The sequence below is a fragment of the Bufo gargarizans genome, chromosome 9 (genome assembly GCF_014858855.1).
Source record: "Bufo gargarizans isolate SCDJY-AF-19 chromosome 9, ASM1485885v1, whole genome shotgun sequence".
NCBI classification, from domain to species: domain Eukaryota; kingdom Metazoa; phylum Chordata; class Amphibia; order Anura; family Bufonidae; genus Bufo; species Bufo gargarizans.
In genome coordinates, this window is record NC_058088.1 from 152,322,775 (window position 1) to 152,338,357 (window position 15,583).

At 43.2% G+C, this 15,583-nt stretch overlaps 1 protein-coding gene across 1 annotated transcript in view; it reads left to right on the forward strand.

Moving 5' to 3' along the window:
• BRINP1 (BMP/retinoic acid inducible neural specific 1) overlaps window positions 1-15,583 on the forward strand; it is a 271,211-nt gene that overhangs the window by 161,708 nt on the left and 93,920 nt on the right. The window lies entirely within an intron of this gene.

Here is a 15,583-nt window from a genome sequence, read left to right on the forward strand (position 1 = left end):
AACAGATAGAATTAAACTTCCATGGGTACTACTCTCTGTAGCGGAGGCAACCTTCTCCTGCTCCTCCTTCTCCTCCTCCTCTTCATCATCATCCTATTCGCGCTGAGAAGACGAACTGAGGGTATCACCCTGTGTAATGTCTTTCCCCATTTCCACCTCTTCCACATGCAAAGTGTCGTCCTTAATTGTGAGCAGTGAGCATTTGAGTAGACACAGAAGTGGGATGGTTATGCTAATAATAGCGTTTTTGCTGCTCATAATCTGTATTGATTCCTCAAAGTTTCTTAAAACCTCAGAGAGGTCAGACATCCATACCCACTTCTCACTTGAAATGCTGACGGAAGCTGATGACCATGTTACAGCTAATATTCCACTACTGCCCTCTGCTGCTCACAAAACCTGGCCGACATGTGGAATGTGGAGTTCCAGCGCATGCCCATGTCACACAACAGCCGGTGAGCTGGCAATTTTAAGCGCTGCTGTAGTGTTGACAGACCGGCTAAAGCTGTCGGTGACTAGCGGAAATGTGCACACCCGCGGAGCACCTTCACCAGTAGCTCAGGCAAATTGGGGTAGGAGAAACCGCTGAACCACAAGGTTGAACATGTGGTCTCAGCTTGCCGAACTCCAAAGCCGCCACCAAGTTACGGCCATCATCAGACTCAACCATGCCTGGTTCTAGGTTGAGTGGCGAGAGCCACAGCTCAGTCTGGTCTCTTATCCCCTTCCAAAGCTAAGGTACGACTCACTCCCGGCCTCCACAATGTTCGCCCAGTGTGCCGTCAGGGAAATGTAGCATTCCTGGCCGAATGCACTTGTCCATGTGTCCATGGATAAGTGGACCTTCCCAGTAACTGCGTTGGTCAGGGTTAAGGGCATTTGGATTCTGCGCTGGGACACTGAAGTGGATGTGGTCACTGATGGTGCTTGTGAAGGTCTAGGTGCAGGGTGGGAGGCATCCAGGCCTGCACCTTCGACAGGGGATTGGCAAACACATAACACAGGGGAAGAGGAGGCAGTGGTCTGACCCGCAGACACAGATTGTGGACCCAGGCGTTCGGCCCACCTATTAGGATGCTTTGATGCCATGTGGCGGATCATGCTGGTGGTGGTGAGGTTGCTAGTGTTCATGTCCCCGCTCATTTTTGTATGGCACAGGTTGCAAATTAAAATTATTTTGTTGTCCGCACTTTCCTCAAAAAAGCACCAGACTGCGGAACACCTACCCCTTGGCAAGGGAGATTTCCACAAGGGGGTGCTCCGGGGAACAGTTGCGGGCCCGCCTTCTCCCTTTTACCACCCCACTGCCTCTTCCAGCCTGTTGCGGTGCAGCAGATCCCTCTCCCTCTGTACTGCTGTCCTCGCTTGTCTTTCCATCTTCCCAGGTTGGGTCAGTGACTTCATCGTCCACCACTTTCTCTTCCACTTCCTCACTCTGCTCATCCTCCTGACTTTTTGACCTAACCACAACCTCAGTGATTAACAACTGTTTCTTATCCTCTTCCTCAACCTCTTGAGACAGTAATTGCGGTTGAGTTATTGGCAACTGTGTCTCATTATCATCATCATCCACCTCATTAAAAAGTAATGGCCTTTCTCCACCGTCATATTTTTATGACTGTGGATGCTCAATAGTTTGGGAATCAGGGCACAAGATCTGTCCCTCTTCAAGCGTGCTTGGCGAGAGGGCCAAATCAAGGACTGGCAAGAAAAGAGGTCCTCGGATTGTGGGATTACTTGTTTGGCCAGACTCTTCAAGGTGGGAGGAAGGAGGATCAGATTGAGGATTGTGTTGACCAGATTCTTGGCTACTGAGACTGGACTTGGTGGAAGACAGGGTGGAAGACTGTATGTCACAGATATTTTTTGGATGCGCACACTTTACACAGGAGATGTGATGCAGCTAATGTCACTGTCCACAGCGGACACCGTCTATGGAAAAAGTACATTGGATGTCAGATATTTTTGGGACGCGTACACTTTACACATGAGATGTGGCGCAGCTAATGTCACTGTCCACAGCGGAAACTGTCTACGGAAAAAGTACATTGGATGTCAAATATTTTTGGGATGCCCACACTTTACACAGGAGATGTGGCGCAGCCAATGTCACTGTCCGCAGCAGACACCATCAACGGAAAAAGTACACTGGATGTCAGATATTTTTGGGATGTGCACACTTTACACTGGAGATGTGGAGCAGCTAATGTCACTGTCCGCAGCGGACACCGTCTACGGAAAAAGTGCATTGGATTTCAATTTTTTTTGGATGCGCACACTTTACACAGGAGATGTGGCGCAGCTAATTTCTCTGTCCGCAGTGGACACCATCAACGGAAAAAGTACACTGGATGTCGCAGATATTTTTGGATGCGCACACTTTACACTGGAGATGTGGCGCAGCTAATGTCGCTGTCTGCAGAGGCCTAACTGTTGTATGCTATTTAGCGCAGGATGCGCTAAAAATAGATATTGCTGCCACACACAATAGTCCTTAGAAGGACTTTTGGGTCTGTAAAGTTTTAGCTATTTAGCGCAGGTTGCACTAAAAATATAGATTGCTGCTGCCACACACAATAGTCTTCAAAAGGACTTTTGTATCTCTGAAAAGTTTTGGTGGTAATAATATTCTTAAATCACTCCCTACACTGTCTGTCCCTTCCTCAGCACAGCTCTCCCTGACTAAGTATGAGCCGAACATGCGTCATCGGTGGCTATATAGCACCCGATGACGTGTTCCGGACAGCCAATCACTGTAATGCCATCAGCCAACATGGCTACGGCATTACAGAGAGGGCAGTTACTTATTTGCACGTTTACAGCCAAGAAACGTGCGTGGCGGAGACTCCGCATTGCTCTCGAGCACATGCGCTATTTGGACGGATACCGCAATGTGCCAAGCATCGAGATGCTCGAGCCGAACAGGTGTACGGCTGAGCATGCTTGATCATCACTAATAATTCCAGGGTGCCGTTCATATGAAAATACGCGAAGCAGTAAAAATGACAAGGACAATAAAGTTCTAAGAATCATCTAAGTATCATCTTGTTTTTTGTGTTGTTGCTTATTTATTTATTTTTTTATTACAAATTACTGTGCAGTCACAATTTCAATCACATCCAGGTACACATTTTCCAACTCATACAATCTAAACTATGTATAGTTGATTTATAATGTTGATTGGAATTAACATAATGTTTCCTACACATGGAAAGTGTGCATAATTCAGTCTGTAATTGCAACATTTGTGGGTACCTTTATAGAGGTGATTGTGATGATGGCACCAACATAAGCAGCATTATACATATATAAACATATTATTCTACATAAAAAGCATGAGCTTTGTGTCTTGGTGCTCACCTTGTATCAAGACTAAGAACATTTTTATCTTACTATGAATGTGACATGAAAAAAACCTTGAAAAAAAAATCAGGTTTATAAAAGTAAATGAATAATATATGGTATTTGTGATGTTTCAACTTTTGTATCACTAGTTTGAAGGAGAAAATAGTTGTTTAATTGTCAGAAGTATGAAAAAGGTTTGCACAGAAGGAATGTAGTTGTGAGAAAGACTAACATAATTAAACACTTGATGGACGTTTGAGGGCTGAATAGTGCTTTATTGTGGTATAGGCATATGCAGTTTGAAGTTTGAGGGCTGAATAGTGCTTTATTGTGGTACAGGCATATGCAGTTTCAAAAACATTTTAGGAGTACAGATGGAGTAGTTCTAAACTTGAGCATAATTTCACATCCCACCATGACATTACATACCAAATCCCATTGAAAACCATTGAAAAAGTCATTTAAGTCATTAAGAGTCAAGTTGGGGGTTGGTACATCTGTATAGAAGAAAAAGTTTTAAAATAAATTGAGTTCAAATAAAATGTTCTTAGATAGAATGAACACATTAAAGTGGTTGTCTGGCATGATATTTTTTTTTATATATATGAGGCAAAAAGCTTTAAAAGAAGCATTACTTACCTCACAGATCCCCTGCATCCCTCATTCCGCTGTTTATCAGGTCCCCACTGGTCTCTGCTTCCTGGTCCAGGCTTAACCCACATTGCAGGAGATGTCTGCTCAGTCAATCACTGACCACGGAGGTGATCCTCCTCAGCTACAGGTATTTCCTGCTTCTTGAGTCGGGACCAGGAAACAGTGAGCAATGGACACCTGGTAAGCATCAGAATAGTAGTGGTAGGGGATCATTGAGGTGAGTAATGTCTCTTTTTTAACATATAACAAATATAGGGGCACATTTATTAAGACCAGTGTTATGTAAAGGCACCGGTCTCTACATAACTTTTTCGGATCCACCTCCGCTTCTAAATGTAAGATAGCTTCCTCAAACAGATGTAGAAAATGGTAAATGATGGCATTACTCCTTCCCTATCCAAACCACGCCAACTTATTTAGACCTGGTGTGAGCGGGGAAAAGTAGCAGATTGTGGCGCAAAGGTTCTTTATACCACAATCTTCACCAGAAATACACCTGAATATACACCTATTTCTGTTTAATGAATTACCCCCAAAATACTTCCAGACAACCCTTTTAGAAAAATACTATTGTATGGAACCATGCACCAACAGACTTATATGGGGCTCTACTGTACCTCTGTATGCCATATAGAGTTTTTCCTATTTGGATTCTCAAAAAATCATGGCATGAGCCAATAGATGTCATATTATGGTACTGTTCTTACCTATGTGCATTGTGTCAAGAGCAGAACAACCCTGTAATACCCTGTGTTCCGCTCTCAAAAAACTTTGACTATGTGTTCTAAACGGACAGCTAAACACTTGTCCGAGACTCCAGTAAACAGAAGCCCACTGCTTTTGTTGTCTACCAAAGGAATCAAACTTTATTAAATTTTATTTTTGTGAAACTGAAATACAATACAATAACAACATATTAGTATACATAGAATAAACTAGTATAGCATAACTAACATATAGCACCACAGAAAGGCACGTACAGGTGATAATGTCTCAAGTCCCTTGGGAGAGAAGCAGACAGGCTGCATCCATAGAGAATAGCAATCTAAAATGGCTGAAGACACTTCCTAGACCAAGGGTCATTTCATGCCTAAGTGATTTTGTTAACCTGGTTAAAGGGCTTCTGTCACCCCCCAAAACTCATTTTTCAGTTTTGGGCATATTAAAATCTTTATTGGACGACTATTTCCTATATAGGGCTCTTACCTTGTTCTGTGGCTTGGTTTCACAAAAAATCGAGCTTTTAAAATATGTAAATTACTTCACTACCAGCAAGTAGGGCGTCTACTTGCTAGTAGCCACCACATCCTCCTTTCAAAAATACGCCCCCTCCTCCTGTTGATTGACAGGGCCAGCGAGCGCTCTCCTCCCCCGGCTGGCCCTGTCTGCAATTCAAATCCCACGCCTGCACCTTACGTGTCTCTTTTCGGCGCAGGCGCTCTGAGAGAAGGATGCTTGCTTCCTCAGCACTTCCTCAGTGCGCCTGCGCCGATGACGTCTTCTCTTTCGGGTTTAGAGGTGACATCATCGGTGCAGGCCAAGCCACAGAACAAGGTAAGAGCCCAATATAGGGAATAGTCATCCAATAAGGATTTTAATATGCCCAAAAATGAAAAATGAGTTTTGGGGGGTGAGTCCACAATATCAGTGTCTCTTGGCTGTGGTACTTCAAGCTGATAGCCCACATGAAGAAATAGCTTTGTCCATAAACCCATCTTCAGATTGGAAAAGCCACACTGGGCCAAACTATCTCCAATGCCAATTGTAATCCACAGGATGGAATTTAACTCATGGAGAATGTCATGCCTGAATGCTATCAGTGATAAGCTCTATGTTATGTATTGTGCCAGTAACATAATAGAAATACCTATTTAAAGGAGAACAATGACATCTGAAACTGGTCTGGAGTACACTTTAGCAGTCCCTTGTTTTGTGACTTTGACTTCAACCTTTCTGACATTACCATATTTACTTGCCAATGTATTTGTGACAATTCCAATAGTTGTTTCTGTTTTCTTGACTATCTTTCAACAACTCAACATCTCCAACTCTTGATGCTCGGCACATGGCGGTATTTAGCCGAATACCGCATGTGCACGAGCTTAATGCTCGAGTCTCCGCCACGCACGTTTATTGGCTGCTACGCAGCCAATAAATGTGCAAGTGAGTACTGCCCTCACTGTAATGCTGTAGCCATGTTGGATGATGGCATTACAGTGATTGGCTGGCCGGAAAGTGTGCACATCCCAAAAATATCTGTGACATCAAGAGTACTTTTTCCGTAGACGGTGTCCGCTGCGGACAGTGACATTAGCTGCGCCACATCTCCAGTGTAAAGTGTGCACATCCAAAAATATCTGTGACATACAATGTACTTTTTCCGTAGATGGTGTCTGCTGCAGACAGTGAAATTAGCTGCGCCACATCTTCACTGTAGAGTGTGCGCATCCGAAAAATATCTGACATACAGTGTACTTTTTCAATAGTTGTCTGCTGCTGACAGGGACATTAGCTGCGCTACATCTCCAGTGTAACGTGTGCGCTTCTAAAATTTATCTGTGACATACAATATAATTTTTCCATAGACGGTGTCTGCTCCGGACAGTGACATTACCAGGGCCACATCTGCAGTGTAACGTGTGCGCATCCAAAAATACAGTGTACTTTGTCAATAGACAGTGTCTGTCTGTTTCTGACAGTGATATTATTGGGGTCACATCTGCAGTGCACTTCAATAATTTATCTGTGACATACAGTGTACTTTTTTGCGTAGATGCTGCGTACAGTGACATTACCAGTGATATCTCTCCTGTATAACGTTTCCTCATCCCAAACACCTGTGATATTCCCTGTAATTTTTCATTAGCCGCTGATGACAGCATTGATATTATCTGCGGGATACCTCCTGTGTGATGTTTCCACATCCCAAATACCTTTTTAAATTTGTTTGCGCATACACTTTCAAATCCTACGCTAATGTACGTGTGACAGACTTTCAATCATATATAACATTTAATATGAAAAAGGCGAGCAATAAGGGAAGGGGCAGTGGCCGTGATGCTGATGGTGCACGCAGAGGGCTTGGTCCTGGGCGCAGTGAAACTGTGCCTGCTGCCAGAGCACAAGAAAAGCAGTCATACACGATACCTAGCTTCATGTCTCAGTTTGCAGGACAGTGAGGGACAACACTCTTGAAGTCAGACCAGAGCGACCAGGTGGTCGGTTGGGTTGCAGCAGATAATGCTTTCAGTCGGTTAAGGACCACCCTGTCTTCAACCAAGTCCAGTCTTGATACTCTTTCCTCCCACCATGGAGAGTCTGGCCAAACAAGTGATCCCACACTTGGATATTCCGAGGACCTCTTTTCCTCGCCATTCCTTGATTTGGCCCTCTCGCCAAGCACGCTTGAAGAGGGACGGATTCTGTGCCCTGATTCCCTAACTCTTGAACATCCACAGTCACAAGAAGATGATGGTGGGGAACAGCAATTACTCTTTCATGAGGTGGATGATGATGATGAGACACAGTTGCCAATAACTCAACAGCAATTACTGTCTCAAGAGGTTGAGGAAGAGGATGAGACACAATTGTCAATCACTGAGGTTGCGGTTAGGTGAACAAGTCAGGAGGATGAGCAGAGTGAGGAAGTGGAAGAGGAAGTGGTGGACGACGAAGTCACTGACCAAACCTGGGAAGGTGGAAAGCTGAGCAAGGACGGCAGTACAGAGGGGGAGGGATCTGCTGCACCGCAACAGGCTAGAAGAGGCAGTGGGGTGGCAAAAGGGAGAAGGCAGGCCACACCAAACAGGCCCACAACTGTTCCTTGGAGCACCCCCTTGCGGAAATCTCCCTTGCCAAGGGGTAGGTGTTCCGCAGTCTGGCGCTTTTTTTAGGAAAGTGCGGACGACAAAATAATTTTAATTTGCAACCTGTGCCATAAAAAAATAAGCAGGGGTGTGAACACTAGCAACCTCACCAGCATGATCTGCCACATGGCATTAAAACACCGTAATAGGTCAGCCAAATGCCTATCCCCTGTCCAAGACGCAAACCCAAATGCCCTCGCGCCCTGCAGCTGGACCTTTGCAAGCACCATCAATGACCACATCCACTTCTGTGTCCCAGTGCAGGGTCCAAATGTCTTTACCCCAGGCATTTGAACGCAAGAGCAAATACCCAGCCACCGATCCATAGGCCATAGCACTAAATGCGCAGCTTTCCAAATTACTGGCCCTGGAAATGTTGCCATTTTGGCATGTGGACACTAAGGCCCCTTTCACACAGGCGAGTTGCACCCATGCAGAATCCGGACCTATTCATTTCTATGTGTTGTGTGACATCACACGTGCCCTGACCAACGCAGTTACTGGGAAGGTCCACTTAACCATGAACACATGGACAAGTGCATTTTGCCAGGGACGCTACATTTCCTGATGGCACACTGGGTGAATGTTGTGGAGGCTGAGAGCAAGTCATACCCTGGGATGGCACAGGTGCTACTGAGGCCAAGGATTGCAGGGTTTCCACCAGCAATTACATTAGTAGCTCCAACCCCCACTTCTCCTCCTCTGCTTTATATTGGCATTATAGCAGATAAACGTATTCACCTGTCAACTAAAAAAGCTGACAGGTTGACTCTTATAAAAATGAACAAAACCTGGATTGACCATGACTTCTCAACTCCACCAGTGGAAAGCTGATGAACATAAAGACACTTTAAATGTGTTGTTTATAATGTAATGATTACACTCTATTCCCATGCACCCCTTCCACCACAAACAATGGTATATGGTTAAATCTTCCTTTTCTCATTCTCCTTCTCCTCTTCTATCAAATCAACTTGCTTATTTGTCGCATATATGCCCTTCACATATAATGTTTTACAGGGTCAGCTCAGCTGCAGGCCCTCGTATCTAATTTTTTAGAGGGTCAGCTCACCAGCAGGCCCTCACCTACACTGTTTTACAGGGTCAGCTCACCAGCAGGCCCTCACCTACAATGTTTTAAAGGTCAGCTCACTAGCAGGCCCTTGCATATAATATTTTAGAGGGCTAGCTCACCAGCAGGCCCTCGCATATAATGTTTTACAGCATCAGCTCACCAGCAGGCCTTCATCTACAATCTTTTACAGGGTCAGCTCACCTAAAGGCCTTCACATTTAATTTTTTAGAGGGTCAGCTCACCAGCAGGCCCTCACCTATAATGTTTTACTGGGCCAGCTCACCTGAAGGCCCTCGCATATCATTTTTAGAGGGTCAGCTCACCAGCAGGCCCTCGCATATAATTTTTTACAGGGTCAGCTCACTAGCAGGTTCTCACTTACAAACTTTTACAGGGTCAGCTCAGCTACAGGCCAACTCATATGTTTCACAGGGTCAACTCACCAGCAGGCCCTCACCTACATGTCCAGTCTCACTATCCAAGAGTCTGGTCAACACAATCCTCCCCGCCGGGGGTCATGTAACTAGGTATAACAGAGGAGTCTTGTTCGTTATCGGAATTAACCAGACTAACCGCTCCACCAACTAAGAACGTCCATGCACCACCACCAACAGAATTGAGAAAGAGCTATCAATCTGTCAATCCTTTCTGTGTCCGGGCTGGGTGAGGTTTCCCGTGTTGAGTCAAATTAAGCCACAGGCTCCACTCCTGGTGGTGCCTTTCTGTCAATTGCTTTAAGTTTCAGCTTTGCAACCATACTCCCCCCGGAACCCAAAGACTTTGGTTTTCTGGAAGCTGCTCAGCGGGTCATTGGAATAACACCACCAGATCGCCGGACGTCATTGTTTATGGTCGGAACTTTGATGGTATCTGATTGTCTTCGAACCTCCGACTTTCGTTTTTGATTAATGAAAACATTCTTGGCAAATGCTTTTGCTTTGGTTCGTCTTGCGCCGGTCCAATATTTTCACCTCTAGCGGCGTAATATGGATGCCCCCGGCCGTCCCTCTTAGTCACGCTTAAGTATTCAGTCGACCCGGCCTGCTTTAAACACTGTAAATTTTTACACTGATCAGGTATATAGCAGTCACTCTCCCATAATTTTTTAAATGGTCAGCTCAGCAGTAGTCCCTCAACCATAATGTTTTAGAGTGTCAGCTCAGCAGCAGGCCCTCGCACATAATTTTTTAGAGGATCAGCTCACCAGCAGGCCCTCACCTACAATCTTATACAGGGTCAGCTCACCTGCAGACCCTCACCTAATTATACCTAATAGGTAATTTGCGCGCATGTTGCCTTGCTTGGAGGTGGTAGCCGTAGCTATTTCTCAAGCTCCCTCTCTGGAATCAAACCCTGATTCCCCATTACCCATGGTCACCGTTGTTTCGGACCCAGGTTACCTAGAGTCACCATTGCAGCAGCAGGCCTTCGCTCATGTTTTAGATGGTCAGATCAGCAGGCCCTTGCTTCAAATGTTTTTGAAGGTCACCAGCAGGCCATCAATCATAATTTTTCAAGGCTGTGTATGATGCCCTCCTTTATGTGTAACAAAAGGTGTATTGGAATGCCGGTTCCTTGTGATTTTTGGTAGCCCTTTCACTTAGTGCATAGGCTTTATAAGTGTAGGAGGTTTTAGGGTTTCTTTAACAACAAAGCTGTTCTGGCATGGACTAAGAAGAGACGTGCGCCCATTCATTAGCACAAATGTCTTTAAAGTGTTGACACTGTCAGGCCGATGTGCTGCCCCCAGACAAACTTCTCCCACTATAACCCACTCTAGATCAAGTCTTTGAGCATAGGGGGCGTTAAAGGGTCCATTGATTTGTTGGCATAACTTATGTACCTGTAGAATGTCTCTTCCGAGAAGTAGAAGAATAGAGACACCTGTCTGGATAGCTGGAATGAGGTGAGATATTAAATTGAGATGAGGATGATGAAGGGCCACTTCTGGTGAATGGATCTCTAATTTATCATCTGGTATCATATTACACTCTATCAAAATGGGAAGTGAGAGATGGACTCTATTTTCAAGAGACTCAATAGTAAAGTCAGTAGCTCTTCTTCCTGAAGTTTTTATCACTGCTGCACATGTCTTTAGGGTGTATGGAACTGCACATGATGTAATGTTGAAGGCATCAAAAAAGTCTGACTTTGCAAGGGACCTGTTACTCTGTTCATCAAGAACCACATACATTTTAACTGCCATTTCCTTTTTCCCTGTGGGGTACACTGTTGCTAGGCAGATTTTGGAACATGAAGGTGGATTTTTACTGTCACCACAGATTTCGGTGCATTTGGACATTACTGGGGTAGATGATGTATGTTTTTGCTCCCTGCCCTCATCTTTTGGGGTTTACGTGACCTCTAGTGGTTGATGGAAAGTATCAGGGTATAAAGCTGTGATGTGTCTGTAACTGCCACATTCGGAGCAATGCGCTTATATTTTGCAGTATTTGGCTATATGCTTAGTGGATTCACAACATGCCATTTTGTCTAAGAAAGGCTAACCTTTCCTTGATAGGTTTACTTTTAAACCCTTTGCACTTTAGAGGATGGGGCATTTTTGGGTCCTCAGAGGGTACTGTTCTTTTATGGGTGATCACTGAAGTCCTATTGTAGGATCTAGGTTGCTTCCCTGCCTTTGGCAGTTGACTGCTGGTGATGTAGGAAAAGTTGGGATCATACCTGATCTTTGCTTGCTGCTGCACAAACCTAGAAAACACAAAGAAAGGGGGGGAAGGGAACATCTTGTTCTTCTTTGTATTTGGCTCCAGCACTCACCCATTTTTCTTGTAGGTTGTGAGTTAGTTTCTCCACTATAGACTTAGTACCGCTGCAGGTATCTAAGTGTGCAAGTCCTCTTAAAAAGCCTTCTTCTTTGGCACACTGGACTTCCCAAAGAATATCACCCAGCACTTGCAGTTTCAAATTGTCTTTTCTGTTTAGCTTAGGGAAAGACTCAAGTCTTTTCATTAGAGAACCTCCAATTGCCTCTGGTGATTCATATCTTTCCTCTAGTCTTTGCCAGGTCATATCAAGTCCTGCAGAAGGGCTAAATATGTGTATCCAGTGCATCTTTATTGCATGCTCTGCTGACTCAGTCCCAGGCCATTTTATCATCAGGTCTAGCATATCAGCTGCTGTTAAGTCTAAGTCTTTGACTGCATTCAGAAAAGAAGACTTCCATGTCCAGTAATTCTCGGGGCAGTCATCAAACTTGAGAAAGCCTTGGGTTTCTGTAGTAAGGATTCACCATACCTGTTCCTATATGTCTCTAAGGGTTCATCTTTTATTGTTCTGGTACTGCAGACCTTATGGGTATGTTTTCGTACACTCAGGGATTTTGCTGGTTCTGGTTTAAATTCAGCTGACTCTGGATTAGGGAACTGTTTTGTTGCATTGCTGTTTGAATGTTCTTGGACATACTCTTTTGTGCGTTCTACTGAGGAAAGGGGTTTCTCAGGCAAATCTGGGACTTTGTAGATAGACCCACTTCTAGACCGCTCAATATCAGCAGCTGCTGCAGTGGCGGCTGCACACTGACGCTGAAGAATATACAACCTTGCTTCCTGTTCTGATTTCTCTTTTTCTTTCTCTGCTCTTTTCTTCATAATGGCGGCATCTTTTTCAGCAAATTCTAGCTGAACACGAGCTGCCTCTGCTTTGGCACGATCCCTGACTAAAAGGGCACTTGCTGATGAAATCTGACTGGACCTTGCTGATCTAGACGAGTGTGAGCGTGTATCATCTTGCTGGACAGTTGGCATGCTCTCCCTGCCTTGATGTGTCTCGGGTAGCTGATCTTCAGCCTTATACTGTCTTCCTGAACTTAGACTCATTCTGTCTGTGCAGTGACTATTATCTCCAGGCTTGTTGAGTTACACCTTTTCACTGTTCCGCTCTCAAAACACTGACTATGTGTGGTTCTAAACGGACAGCTAAACACTTGTCCGAGACTCCAGTAAACAGAAGCCCACTGCTTGTGTTGTCTACCAAAGGAATTGAACTTTATTCCATTTTATTTTTGTGAAACTGAAATACAATACAATAACAACATATCAGTATACGTAGCATAAACTAGTATAGCATAACTAACTGCACCACAGAAAGGCACTTACAGGTGATGATGTCTCAAGCCCCTTGGGAGAGAAACACAGGCTGCATCCATAGAGAATAGCAATCTAAAATGGCTGAAGACACTTCCTAGACCAAGGGTCTTTTCCTGCCTAAGTGATTTTCTTAACCTGGTTAACGCTGCCATTCACTTTTGACACTAGATGGCAGTGATAAACTAAACCTATATAGATAACTAAAACCTAATTAACCTGTAAAGGCAGCACACCCTGCACAAGCCCTACACATGGATTTGCCATATACATGGGACTTCAGGTTCAGTTTCAGTCCTACAGATTTAAAGAAAGAAAGAAATATGTTCAGGTAATTATTCACCCCATCATATCTGCAAATCTTTGAGCATAAACAACAGAAGATCAAAATATCAAAAATTATTAAAATGGTGACATAAGACAAGACATTTAAAATCTATAGAAATACAATGGGACCATATTTACTAACATTAAGACAGACAGTCTAGCCTTGCACCAAAAATGTTGCACTGAAATTTTGACAGATATTCGCAAATCTTAAATTGCACCTGTCTACAGGATCATTACTAATCAGGCATATCACCAGGTAGGGTTGACCCTCTTGATTAAAATGATACTTGACTTGTCAGCATTTTTAACAGGAAAGGGGCATGGTTTTGAGGGCATGACTCAAAGAGCACCTGTCAGAAGGATTAACTCTCTTCACTCAGGCATGCTGCATGGTAGGGTTGATCCTGTTGATTATGACAATACCTAAAAATGGGTTGCGGCATTCCCGAGAAAAAATACTTGCATTCATTATGCAAATTAGGGCTTTAGTGCACCAAAGGGCTGGCCAGCATTGGAAAGCTGAGAAGCTGAGGTGCAGTATTTTTTTGGGGAATACTGCAACCAATTTTCACAACTCAGTTATTATCTTAATGAACAGGAGCAACCCTACCAGGCAGCATAAAAGTCCAAATGGATCCTTCAAGTAAATTCAATGATTCTTTATTTCTTCATTTAAAAAAATGTATAAAAAAGTAATCCTCCTGCATAAAATCAACGCGTCTCCACCATAAGACAGGTCTTCTTCATGGATTCATAGTATAAAGCAGGGATGGCCAACTTGCGGCTCTCCAGCTGTTGCAAAACTACAACTCCCAACATGCCCAGACTGTCTACATCTATCAGTCTACAGCAGGGCAAGGTGGGAATTGGAGTTTTACAACAGCTGGAGAGCCGCAGGTTGGCCATCCCTGGTATAAAGTATCAACCTGAAGAAGGGGAAGTATTCCCCGAAATGCGTTGTGTGAAGTGTTTGTGAAAATAATAAAGAAACGTTTACTGAAGACATCTGCTACCTCTGACTGGTTGGTTCGTTCGCGCCGAAGGATGGCTTTTGCTGACCAAGGCACACAAAGTATCTGAAAAATGCAATAAATGCATGTTACGCATATACGCCAGACTCTTGGTGCATGCTAAGCCACATTGCTGGCACATTTAGCTTAGGAAATCTCCCCTAATTATCAGTGCAGAGAAGAATATAAGATCAAAAAGATCTAGAGATGTCTAAATACAGTATAATAGACCTATTAGGAAATATATATAGTATATATCTGGTATATAGTTTATTTATCAAATCAATATACCGTACCAAAACAGTAATATATACGTATGCATTAAATAAGAGGGGAATAGAGGCACAACAAGTATTTAACCATGCAGCTTTGTCTTTTTTGTAGAATTGAATTATATACATATAGGTTAACACATGCTTAACTAGAAGTGTTAACTAAACTAATAGTGTTAAGCCGAGACCTTCAATTGCTGTTCAATGGCTTTAGTTTCATGATGAGTTAAGAAATTTGAGTTAAAAGAGTGAGTGTTACCCCTGCTACATGCAGTACATACCTCCATGGATATTTTTGCCTCTTTAAATCCATAGAATTAATACTTTATTTTTGGAGACGTCAACACTAACTTTAACTAGTTCTTACATTAGATTATTATTATTGCAAAGTTATGCCACTTTGTGCATGGCTTTGTACCATAATGCAATATGGTTCCATACTGGAGACATATCCAAGGGAATATGAAATATGTCTTTCCAATGTGACACAATTGACATAAAATATTAACCTAAGGACAAAAAGTGTGGCCCATAGAGAACTTTAAATTTCGTATAACCACCACTTAATGTAATAGAAATAAAATTAAATACAAGTAGTGGATATTTATGTACTGTCATTCTTTTAAGGTAGAACATAAACAGAATTGTATTCCTTAGTGCTCTCTTACTAGTCTTCAATTATATCAAAAGGGATCTTCCACCAAGTCAAAATCATTTTGAAAACTACAGCAATAAAAGTGTATATTACCACAAAGACAAATACACTGACATAATAAAATAATTATAAAAACTAAAACATTTAAGTGCTATATTATAAAATATGAGTTCAGTCACAGTACACTGGTGCTCAGAAAAGAGACATATATTATATTAGGCCTTGTATGGGGAACACATTTGGGTAGGTTAGAAATCATCAATATTGTCA